We start from the raw sequence: 12,869 nt of genomic DNA, 5'->3' as shown, positions 1-12,869 counted from the left end.
TGTGAGAGAGAGAGGGGGGGGGGGGACCAGCTACTCTAGCAGAACTGCTGGGTAGCCAGCTCCATCAGGCTCCTCTCTCTATCAACTGTCATGCAGATAAAGGCCAATGAACTAAAGCCAAATCAAAACAAGAGGGAGGTACTATTGATAGATGCCACCTCTGCTCAGGGACGTGGTGTTCAACTTTGCCTAGATGGGACTGAGGACCAGGTCCACAGCGTGGGTATGTGATCCAGTCTTATTGTTGCAAGCCCAAGTGGCTCCTGTTCGTGAAGCACTTTTCATTAGTTGAAGTTGGCTTGCCAGCTGCAACAATACTGAAAAAGTGATAGCCTAGTCATTTTACTGATGCTAATACCCATTTGGATGACAAGTATTGTACCCCGAGCTTTTCTTGAAGACTCTTTGGAAACTGTAATTCATTCAAAACACTGGCTGTGCTTTTAACCGGAATTTTAACTCACTAGGCTGCCGCCGTTTGTTGTTGGAAATGTTAACTTACTGTTGCTTTGTTTATTGTATTGGAAGCTGTTCTGTAAACTTAATGTTGAAGAGTTGGGGGGGGCCGTGTCCAAATGTTTAAAATCCTATCTCTTGTCACAAATGCATTATCTGTAGTGGAAAAACTAGCTTGATAGGTAATTATAAAACCATAGAAAAGAATTCCCCTTTCTGCTTCTAGTGTGTAGAGAAAACCCTTTTTCTTCAAAGTACTGTAGACAAATGATGGTAGCCTGAAATAATTTCCTATTGAATATAATGTTAGTGCGTGACAAAAGCCAAGGGCTGATACGCAGAGTCAATACATCTGCAGCATACTGATATGGCCTTCTTTGGGCACCCTGATCCAAAGGTAAATATGAATAAATGAAATTGGCATAAATACATTTCAGCTTCAACACCAAGAGTCCTATTTCCCCTCACCACACACACACACACACACACACACACACACACACACAACTGCAGTACTTCCAATTAAAAATAGATCATGGGATTAATAGCAAGGCCTTTCCAGTTTTCCTGAATTATGGAAATTGCTATTGAGGTAGAAAGGAAGATGGTTCAACATGGTTCTTGCTCCAGGACATCACTGAACAGATTCATCCTCTGAAATTTGTATGTCTTTTCAAAATGGAAAAACACACACTTTTGCCTCCATGGAAAACATAGTGGAATAGTGGAGAGACAAGAAAATGGCAAACAACAACCATATCTCCTGGCAACAGAATGTGGCACTGCATGGAAAATTTGGGGAGGGAGGGACAAAAACCAATGCACATGCTCCCAGTCAAGTTATTGATACAACTAGGGATATGCAAATACTTTTTTTAGAAGTATATATTGTCGTGCCTCCCTCCCCCAATTTTCCTACAATGCATTTTGGATAATACAGTAGATGAACACACTGACAACCATTCATGTTACTGAGACCCCTAACCCAGGTGTGCTTAGACTCCACCTTCAGACAGTCCTGCTTAACATGGGAAGGTTGTGGGTGTGAAGACACACAGGTGGTTTTGGGGGGGGGGAGGCTGGAATCTTATGATGAAGGGTGATATAGAAGTCAAACAGACAGACAAACAAACAAACAAAAGAAGTAAATATAGCCCATTTAGGAATAATGCCTGAACAGGGATACTGTGTTGGAGCAATTACAGAATCATTAACAAGTAGACAAGCTAGATATACTTAATATATATTGGCACAGCTAAGACTTTTGTACCTGAAAGCCGGAGGCATGAATGGTGGGGAGGCAAACTGCAGTATTGCTAAGACTTATTACAATGATCTTGTGCTTTGTTTTATTGATTTATGGGTTAGCACACCCACACCCATTCCCAACATAGTCTAGACTTATTTGTTGCAAGTAAACATAACGCAACACAGGAATGAAGAAAACATTTTATGTTTTATGTCTACTCTTACAGCAAAGGCAAAATCCAGGATTTGGGGGCTTGCTGTTTCATGATGTAGCGTTAGATAGAACTGCACTTTTAATTATTTAAGCTTGACTTTTGATTGCTCAATGCCTTGGAGAAACTCTTGCACTCCTGCTTGCTCTTTTAACAGCAACTCTGTTAAGGCTCAGAGCTCAGAAACACCCTTGCCTGCTGACAGTGGAATAGCAGGATGTGGAATACAGAAGTAGTTTCAAACAGCTGCGCAGCTCTTGAGATACTTTTAGAATAGTTTCATTCCGTTATTGTAGTGTACTCTGTGTTGACGTTGCATTGTGGAACAATTGCCATGCCCATTGAAGACTTATCAATGACAAACCCTTACTTTGGCTCCATCTAGGTCAATGAGAATTAGTTTTTCAAATTTTTGAAATGCTTTTTAAGGGCAGATGTGGCCTTCTGAATCACACAGCCTTTCTATTTCTTTTACAAAACCACACAGGAAACTGCCAATGGGTCCTACAATTATGATAATCTACTCCAGAGATTCTCTTGACATTAGAAATAATTCTACTTATATCTTTCTCAAGGCAATCGACTATTATCTTCTTTGTTGTGGTTGTACCATTTGTATCTCCCACTTCCTCCAATGTACTAAAAAAAATTTAAAAAATACTTTCAAATTGTGAGACAGGTTAGGCTGACAGAGAGTAAGTTGCTGTTATCTGGACCTGAAACTCTGGGTCTTCATGTATTCACAAGGAAATATGTTGCCATGTCAACTTGATGCAAAAAAATGAGGACTTAATTACCCAAATTATTGGTAAATTTCAGTATATAAAGCCCCTCTCACTGTTGGACATCTTCAGAAATTTCCTGTGTCTAGACTTGTTAATTAGCTCTGGTCTGTTCTTGTACCAGAAATAAATATTGTTCATCTAGTCCCTCTTCTAGGTTTCTCTAATCAGTCCCTCCCCGCAATTGAAGGATAGTTTACATGCTGACCTGGAGGAGATGACTCTCATTTATTTTCCCCTACCCTGCTGCTTGATCAGCTTTATTTTGAAGCCCACCCTGAGATGCCTTTCTGTGCTGGCTCCACATTCCCAGGCCATCACCTCAGAGGAAACTGGGCCGACTCCATTAACCTTTTTACTCATGTTGATTTCCTAGGATTAAGAAACATCTAACACACAACTTGGACAGTTTGCCTAACTGAATTAGTCTTTCACACATGCTAAATAAAGGGTTAGAACAGGCTTCCTCCACCTTGGTCTTCCAGCTGCTTTTGGCCTACAACTCCCATGATCCCTAGCTAGCAGGACCAGTGGTCAGGGATGATGGGAATTGTAGTCTCAAAACATCTGGAGAGCCGAGGTTGAGGAAGCCTGGGTTAGAAGCATCTGGTGCACACATGGAACCAGATGTATACATGGAACTATCTTCAGCACACATGAGTCTGTCTCTTTGCTGGTTCTAACACACAAGCTCTAATTAAAGGCTAAGGTTTACTGAACCCAGACATTTAGCACCCACAAACCTCATAGAATCATAGAGTTGGAAGAGACCACAAGGGCCATCGAGTCCAACCCCCTGCCAAGCAGGAAACACCATCAGAGCACTCCTGACATATGGTTGTCAAGCCTCTGCTTAAAGACCTCCAAAGAAGGAGACTCCACCACACTCCTTGGCAGCAAATTCCACTGTCAAAACAGCTCTTACTGTCAGGAAGTTCTTCCTAATGTTTAGGTGGAATCTTTTTTCTTGTAGTTTGGAACCATTGCTCCGTGTCCGCTTCTCTGGAGCAGCAGAAAACAACCTATCTCCCTCCTCTATGTGACATCCTTTTATATATTTGAACATGGCTATCATATCACCCCTTAACCTCCTCTTCTCCAGGCTAAACATGCCCAGCTCCCTTAGCCGTTCTTTATAAGGCATCGTTTCCAGGCCTTTGACCATTTTGCTTGCCCTTCTCTGGACACGTTCCAGTTTGTCAGTGTCCTTCTTGAACTGTGGTGCCCAGAACTGGACACAGTACTCCAGGTGAGGTCTGACCAGAGCAGAATACAGTGGCACTATTACTTCCCTTGATCTAGATGCTATACTCCTATTGATGCAGCCCAGAATTGCATTGGCTTTTTTAGCTGCCGCATCACACTGTTGGCTCATGTCAAGTTTGTGGTCAACCTGTAACAATATGATCTCTGTCACTATTGGCTGCTGTAGTAGTGCAGAGCTGTAGAGGTGCTTTTATGATACCAGCATTGGTTTACTTGGAAGCAGCTGGGGTGAGGATGGGTGATGGGGGGGCTGCACTGATGCACCAGCAGGAGTGCCACATTGACTCCACCTGTGCCACCCAACCTTGCCTCTATCCTGCCCCTCCCCTCCCCATCCCCATCCAGGTATGCTGCAGTGGCACCTACTTTGGGCAAGCAGCACCATATTATGTTGGCCACCACAGATCTCTCTACATGGTGTTGGGGGCCATCTCTTCTGCTCTGGTAGTAGTGTTATAGCTCAGCCATATTTTGGCCTTTTATATGTTAGCCTATTATTATTATTATACCGCCCTATACTTAGAGGTTTCAGGGCGGTTCACAGAATAAAACCAAAATAGAAAACCACAAAATACATAATCAGAATAAAAACAACCCAATAACCCCTCCCCACAAAAAACCCCACATTTTAAAAGGGCATAATATCCTCACAACATTTAAAGTAAGACAATTAACAAACCTGGACAAGAGCCACTTGCTGGAAAGCCCATGATCTCAGAAATGTTTGTAGCAATATTTATTTATTGGCAACCAAGTTGGACAGGTGCCTTTCTGATACAAAGACAAAATAGCTTTGAAATAAGAGTGGGAGTCTGTATATCTGTCAGGGTCTGGAAGGATGCTTGGATCAACTATTATTGTTGTTGTTAAATTATTATTATTACTATTACTATTACTATTACTATTACTATTATTTAAATTTCTATACCGCCCTTCATCTGAGGATCACAGGGTGGTTTGCAATACAAAAATACATAACATATTAGCAAACAAAATAATAACCCCTCTCCACAGTTTAAAAGGCCATAGATTGTTTAATTAGGCAAAGGCCTGGGAGAAGAATGATGTTTTCCCCTGGCACCTTTGAGCCCCCCAAAGAAGGACTCAGACCACTGGCAGAGGAAGAGGAGTGCGGAGGGAATGCCCCGCCCCCGACAGTACAATCCTCAGGGTGCCATCGTGGCTGCCCCCCACCCATGGGATACCCGCCCTACCCCTAGGACACGCGCCAGCCCCGCCCCCGCCTGCTATCTGTCCCCCAGTGCTGGAGCATGACGCTCCGCCACTGACTCAGACTAAATGACAGTGTGAAATCATCCCTGTTCAGGTCTTCATTTGGATACATTCCAGGAAACTGGAATCTTTTTTCCATACTAGGATTGAATGCTTGTATAGGTGATGAAAAATGCTGAGTAGACGCAAAGAACATTTTGCTCATCACTTAGCAACTGCAACACGTCCCCATCATGAACTGAAACTTCCAGGGTAAAAGAAAATGGTAGTAGTGGCTTCGCTTGGTACCAGTGTATCATTATTCAAATAAAGTAGCATTATATACTTCCATTACTAGCTTCAGCAGTGCGGCTCTGTTCCAACTGCTGTGTATTCATACATGTGCGTGGCAGGTGGATCCATGCTACGGTTTAACCAATTAGTCTCACAGGCTTCACAGCGGTTCTTGTCTCTATGACTGCAAAGCAGCACAGCTTCTGTTCTGGAATTTGTCTCTGTTGGAATACAGTCCTTTTTGCAATGAACATATCCATCTGTTGCAACCATGTTGATCAGGCAAACTGACAAAGGCAGGAATAGCAAACCACCAGCAGCAGCATGTTCAGTCATGGCTGTCAGGGGCCTAACCATGAGTGTTAACACCACTTGTACTATCTCTTCTAGATCAAAACATGCATGGGGGAAATTTGAACCAGACTGCTTACACCACGTCTCATTTTTGCTGGCAGCTTTTCACACTTCTTAATCCCAGAAAGAAAATGTTTCACCTTCTGCAACACCAGAATGCCTTTGGTCGTTTAACACTGCTGAACCCCACTGCTCCTTGCATAATGCACTCCAGCGTGCTTGCTCATTGCTCTCTTTGGATTAATAAATCAAATTATTTCCTCCATTTAAACAGTCAGCTGGAGTTTAGAAAGTTTCCGGACAGAGAATTTTTTTTTAAAAAAAAATTATTGTTTGAAGTGAAGTTTGCATTCTTTCTCCCCTCCTGAGCAGTGCTTTGAAAACAATATACCTTTGAGGACACTTAGGTTTTTTCTAAAATAGATGCTGTCTCTGTATTCTGTTGGATAGTTTCTGAACAGAAAGGACTTAGTACTATGACTTCTTAAATACCTCCCCCCACCATTTTGTTGATTGTTGATGTCATGAGGCTCCTCAGAAATGTTGGAGTCAGAACAATAAGGGCTTGCAATAAAAGCAACCCTCATTCACACAGAGAGACACTGTTGTTTCATTGCAGTCTGCAATTTCAAAAGGATGAACATGCACATACACACACACATCCCACAAGTTTCTCATCTGGATTTCTCTGGAAGATGTCAAATGGTGCTATTAAAAATTCTGAAAATGAATATGTGTCTTTAAAAATGCCAGGTGCAATTTGGTTTTCTATCTTCATCATGACTTAATGATAACAAAGATACTCATCAAATTCACACTATATAAATGAAAGGTGGCTAACATTTGGCCCTCCAGATGTTATTCAATTACAACTCCCATCATCCGTTATCATTGACAGAGGTGACTGGATCTGGCTAGGGACTCTGTCAACATCTGGAGGACCACAGGTTCCCCATCCATGTTCACTTACTCTTTCATCATTGGATAGAAACTCAATGAGCCTTGAGTTTTCCTGGAGCCCACTCCCACTATCAATATTTACATTAGGGTTATAACTTTTGACCCCCCCAACCATTTCCTGCATCATAAAGGAGACTAATTCTTCTCAGTTGTGAAAAAAGGTCACCCCAGAATGAAAAGTTGGAATCACCGTATAGGCAACGTTACTACACAATGAAAATGACTTCAAGAACTTTTCAAAAATTTTGAAAGCTTCCATATAAGCATTGCGGGTATTGGAGAATCACTGGAAGCAGGAGCCATCCATCCTCCAGATACCAAGAAGTAATCAGTGCACAGAACGTGCAATCAAAGTGGTGTGGGAACTTTATAGTGCTTGCAGCAGAAACAAAGACAAATGGCAAACTTGATTTATTCTAAGCAATAAGAAGTGATGTACAATGTACAAAACACTTTACTAGTTTTAGAAAATTTGCAAGCTCTATTTCTCCTGTATTATAATACATAATTATAATTATTATGTATATTTACATAATACATTATATAGTTTCATATACAAAAAATGATTTATTGATTCTGGGGTGACCTTTTTTCAAAAGGTCAATCCTTTGTTTTTAGGCAAAAGTTCATCTAAGCTACAGGAACATGAGGATGTCAAAAAGTTGTAACCCTTGTGTACATATATAAAGACCAGTGGTTTTCAAGATATTATAACTATATTTACAAGTTGTGCAGTTAAGGTTGGCTGTGCAGGGGTGAGGTAGGACAAGTGCCTAAAATAACCTCTTTGAACAAAAAAGTGCACCTTCTTGGTGTTAAGGATGCTTGCTTGCTTTATTTGTTTGACTGTTTCTTTTTTGTTTGTTTGATGCATCAGACCACATCTGGCCATTACAAGCAATCATCTCGAAGTACTGATTTTGAAGTGCAGATTTTGTCTATGGACTGAAAGAAACTCTTTGTCCTTGCTTATTATCATGGTCGGAAAAATTACTTCCTGGTTACAGAAAGCTAAATCAGCTACAGTCAAAACAGGTACTGGAGAAATAGTTGCTACCATAGGTGCTACCCCAAAACAGACTCTGCCCCCTGACTTTCATAAAAACCTATTTTTATGCTTTTTTTAAAAAAATGTACAAAGTATAGCCATATCAACAGCACTTAGCCAGGATAACTAAATGAGACCCTCCAAGTCAAAAGATGGCAAAATATGTGTCCCAGATGCTAGGCTGAAAGAACTGAGGATGTCTTGCTTTCACAACTTGCATGTAAGCTTTTCAGAGTCTGCTGGCTATCCAATGATGCCAACAGTCTCTGGCTGAGATGAATTTTGGTTTGATCTAACAGACTTTTTTTGTATTTTTTTATAACTTGCAGCTCATCCTAGCTGGGGTTTGACCACTATTTCCCACTCTGCTCTGTTCTCACTGGACTCTTGGGGCTCATGTTGACATGAGCCTTTTTTTCTTTCCAATTACAAAGCTAAGCTAGCATGTACACAAGTCCCAGGAAGCCAAGTGACAGGAGAAGGGAGTAGGATGGGAAAGTTAATACAATGGTTTAACCAATTAACTTCCCTTTTCCCTCAACTGTCTCTACTCTCCCAGGCTTCTAAGCATGAGCGTCTCTGGGGCTGAACCAGCACTCAACAGAAGAGAGCTAAGTGGCGAAAGAATTAGTAATCTGCTCTCTTTTCCAGCCATTTGCAGATTTTGAGCATCCAGACCTGGAGATCAGACATAGATATTCAATTCCAATGCGCCATATGGATGAAGAATTGACATATGCCAACCCTAGACATAGCTAACAATAAAGGCTGCCACGTCACAATTAATTGTTAATCAATACTTTCCTGGGCAGTTTTGCATCCCTCTGATAAATTATTTACTATTCCAATGCAATTATTCATTCTAATATGAGGTTTGTTTTGAGGCTGGCTTCCCAAAATGGCATTTAAAAAACATTATCACCAAGGAAAGCTGCAAATCTCATTGTTTTCCATGAAAACATCACTGCCCTATTATAGACCAAGTTGCACAACATCTCTCCATGGCATCAATTGTGACACACAGATGTGCTGTTTTTGAGTGGTGTCTATTAACCACATTTTACAGTGCAGCATGGGCACAGGGCAGCATTTACATTTCATTATGTTACATTTCAGGCTAATGAACCAACTCTTTTCTTAGTTCAGACTTCAGATGCATTCTAAAACGAGTTTGTAAGCTTTGATGTGTGTTACCGTAAAGTAAAACCATAATGATGCTGTCTTAGAAATTTTGCCGTGACATAACTTTTAGCTCGAGGGAAAGACTTTCTCTGTTCTGTGTCATGCTAAGCATATCCAGTATTGTGCCTTCATCCACTTGATTCCAAATAATTTATCAGTCCTGTTTCATCAGCAGGAACAATGCAATAATCACTGTGGATGCTTAAATCAACACATCGTTTCCTAGAAAGAATAGAATATACTGTGGGAAGAAAGGCACACTAATCCAGTGGTCTTCTTCTCACAGAGAGAAGATCTGATGCCTACCTCAACTGACATATTTCAAATGCATGGATACAGCGCACCAAACTCTCCTTTATAGCAAGTAGGTCAGCAGGATGGGCTCTTTCTAAGCTGGAAGGTGTTTTTGTTATTTATACACATGAGACAGAATTCAGTATGTAATAGGCATGCATAAAGCCGCAGTGCAGGAAAATGAAGGGTATGTGGGTCATTCAATGCATGTCTCCTGCAATGCTTTTGGACAACATTCAGGGCAAAGCTAACATTGAGTTTACACATTCTTTTCTATCCAGAGAACTCTGATTCTGTCGAGTCCCCTGTAATGCCTCCATTGTTAATGTCCCGATATTTCTATGCAGTGAAATTAGAGGTACAAGCCACGGTTTAGACACATCCATTTTTTTATCAGTAGGAAAAAATATTGATTAATCCTTGATTGACCATTCATTTTATATTTGGCACATATGCAGCAGTCCAGTTTGTTCGCAGTTTGGATCCTTATCATCCCCACCTCACCCCCTGTTAGGTCCTTGACAAAACCAATTGTGCAAAATGAATGCTCTTTGTAGGTTGAGTATGAGAGAAAAAACATGTGTGATGTAGTGGAAGGGTTTGTGGGTGAAGCAGCTTTGCAAAATATAGTTCTGAGTAGGGTAACATTTTTTATTTTGGGGGAAAATTACAATGTGTTGTTTTAAAATTCGAATTTGGTAAACCACTTCTGTCCAGGAGTGTGTAATGTACAATCCTTTTCTTTCTTATTCAGAAGTAAGCATCACTGAGTTCAACTGAACTTACGCCCAGCTAAGTGTATATAGGATTACAGCCTAACAGAGGGCGTTTCTGTCTTTTTCTAATGGACAGAGGAAGAAGCAGAAGAAAGGTTTCCATTTTCTTTTGTTTTAGGCATTTATACAGAACTTGCAAAAGTGGTGTACAGTAAAACAATCCACAAAAAATGGGACAGTGAAACAATACAAATGTATTATGAAAGAGAACACTACTTTAACATGCCTGTTGGCAACAGCATGCCTCTAAGGCAGAACCACATGCTTTTAAAAAACAAACAAGCTAAATTTTATTGAGTAAAAAACAGAGCCAAGCAAGCTATCAAACCAACCTTCTCCTTCTTGCTCCTCCAGCTCAATACCTTCCAGTCCCCCTGGTTGCTTTCATTAAAAAGCCATTTAATTTTTTGGAATTTGGGCAGAGGAGTGTGGCACATAGGCACAAAGGTGATTAAAAAGACCCTTGACTAACTTTCCCCCAAACACACTGTGCTTTTACTTAGAATTTTAGAAAGGTAACAGGTGAAACAATTTTTTGAGAAAAATATATTTTAGGGAAAATAAACCAATTTTGCAGTTTGAGTAGATACCCATAAAAATAAATAAGTAGAGACATATTCATCTAGTTGTATTTCCAGTTGCTCTAAACAAGCTAATATTATCTATTTTCAGGTCCACTTCTGGGTCCCTTTGCAGCCTTACTCCTCCCTGCTATGTGCCATTCCAGCTCTTTTACTGTGTTTCAGTCCTTTTCCTGTCATGCATCTTGAATTATATACATTTTTTCACCCCCTCTTCTGATTTTTTAGCCAATTAGAGTGAGAGGAGAGTCTTGGTTAAAATTTTATTTCACTTTAATTGCCAGGTTTCCACAATGAACTTTTCACCCTTCTGTGCAACATATCCCATTTTAAACTTTTAAACCTCCTGTGCATAACTCCTCCCTACGTACCTTTGTGTGAACTCTTGCCCCTCCTGTACCTTACAGCCTCTAAAAGCAAAAGAAGCCATTTTATAACACTAAAACAAAACACAAAATGGTGGGAAGGTTTCATCTGTTCACATTTTATTCTGTCGGAATCTCTTAGCTAGCCTGAAACGCCCACATGTATTAATTACAAGACTCAAGCATTCATATTTAAGTTGCATCCAGTCTGCTTTTCTTTGCAATAGTTTTGCTTTGTTTTGAGATTATTTGAGGAAATAATAATTTAAGTTTGTAATCAAATATACGGCATTGTAAAAAAATTGACCTCCAATGTTTGTGTAGTGTTCTTGTGTAGATCATCTCTATATATGAAGCACTTATAGGTTGTTTTATCAATTCATTATTCATTTCCAAAGAAGGTAAGGGAAATCGTGTATGAAAGTACCTATGCATCTATGGGTGGATGGATAAGGAACATAGGCCAATATAACCAAGTAGAGCTGAACAAGTCACTGACAAACCATAGGATATAATGAATTGCAAACAGGTCAACATTTAACAGAAGGGCCAAACTAAATGTGACATGGAAGATGCATGCCTAGGATTTCCTGATGTTTTTAGGTAACAGTCATTGGGGAGTGGATCTGGTATTGGAACTAGGGTATAGAAAAACAAGAGTGGACCATTTTTTCACTGCTTCACAAAAACTGCTGAAGAAGAAGAGTGTATCCCACATCACAGTGAAAAGCAATTATCATATGATGGGATAGATCTAGTAACTTGTTTGTCCATATTGTTTCATTTTTCATGTTGGTTTTTACCTTTCTTCCACAGATTTCAGGGTGTTATACATGGAAAGGAACTTTTGGGCATGAAATTTCTGTAAGTATGTTGGCAGGTTATGCTGGGGAAATAATTTCATTTGCTGACTGGTAATCTTGAAGAATCTGCATTGAACAAGAACACTAACATTGCAATCATAGACACATAGACCTGGGAGCAAGTCCCACTGAACTCAGTGTAACTTGTTACTGACTAAACATATGTAGGATCACTCTATAAATTGCTATTACACGAGAAATCTTAAGTTAAATAACAAAACAAAATAAAACAAAACCCTGTCATTTTCAAATGGATTTTGCTTTATTTAGTGGCTTGGTAATTATTCAGCATTGTTTTTATATGACATTTTCTAACAGGCAGCATACTTTTGGAAAAGCCAGCATTCCAGATTACATTCAAGCAGCCAATGATAACACAAATCCTGTGATTTTCCTGTTTGTCTGGAACACAAGCTGTACTGCATCTGAGAAAACAAAGTATTAAAAATAGTCCATAGCATGCACTTCAAATGTTGTAAGGTATAAAATAACGTACACTGACGCCATTCTGTTATTTCTAAGTGTGGTAACCATGGCAACAGTGCTAGCAGTTTTCTCCCTTATTTTATAAAGCAAATATGAGTGTTTACACAAGAATATACAGAATGTATGCATATAATGCTGATAACATTCATGGATTTTTAAAATTATGGTTTTTGTGTGTGACCTACTTCCCCCTTATATTTTATGCAATATGTTCCTCTCTGTTCTTCCTGTCATTTGATCCCCTTCTCCATCATTTGATGTTTTGCCAAAAATAAGGTCAAATGTTTTTATTTGCTTTGGTTTATTGCATGCATTTGTGTGTCTTGATTTGTTAATTTTTTGCTCCCTGCTTTCCCCCCCTTTTACTTCCACCCATATGTTTTTCTCAACCGTTAATAGTTTCCATTTAAAACAAGCTCTAAAAGCTTATTGATTTATTGTATTTGGTTGTGTGAGGTCTCTTGTCAGCCCTGTGGAGAATTTCAGAACA

General features: G+C 39.8%; 1 long non-coding RNA gene across 1 annotated transcript in view; it reads left to right on the top strand.

Moving 5' to 3' along the window:
* The window catches only part of LOC309340257, a 557,080-nt gene extending 545,182 nt beyond the window's left edge, over window positions 1–11,898 (top strand). The window contains exon 5 of the long non-coding RNA XR_014155893.1: window positions 11,847–11,898. This is a non-coding gene — a long non-coding RNA (uncharacterized lncRNA). The remainder of the gene's footprint in view (window positions 1–11,846) is intronic.
* Window positions 11,899–12,869: the final 971 nt, after the last annotated feature.

Source organism: Podarcis erhardii, assembly GCF_964252035.2.
Source record: "Podarcis erhardii genome assembly, chromosome: 4".
Classification (NCBI taxonomy): Eukaryota; Metazoa; Chordata; class Lepidosauria; order Squamata; family Lacertidae; genus Podarcis; species Podarcis erhardii.
This window is presented reverse-complemented; position numbering and strand designations above follow the sequence as displayed.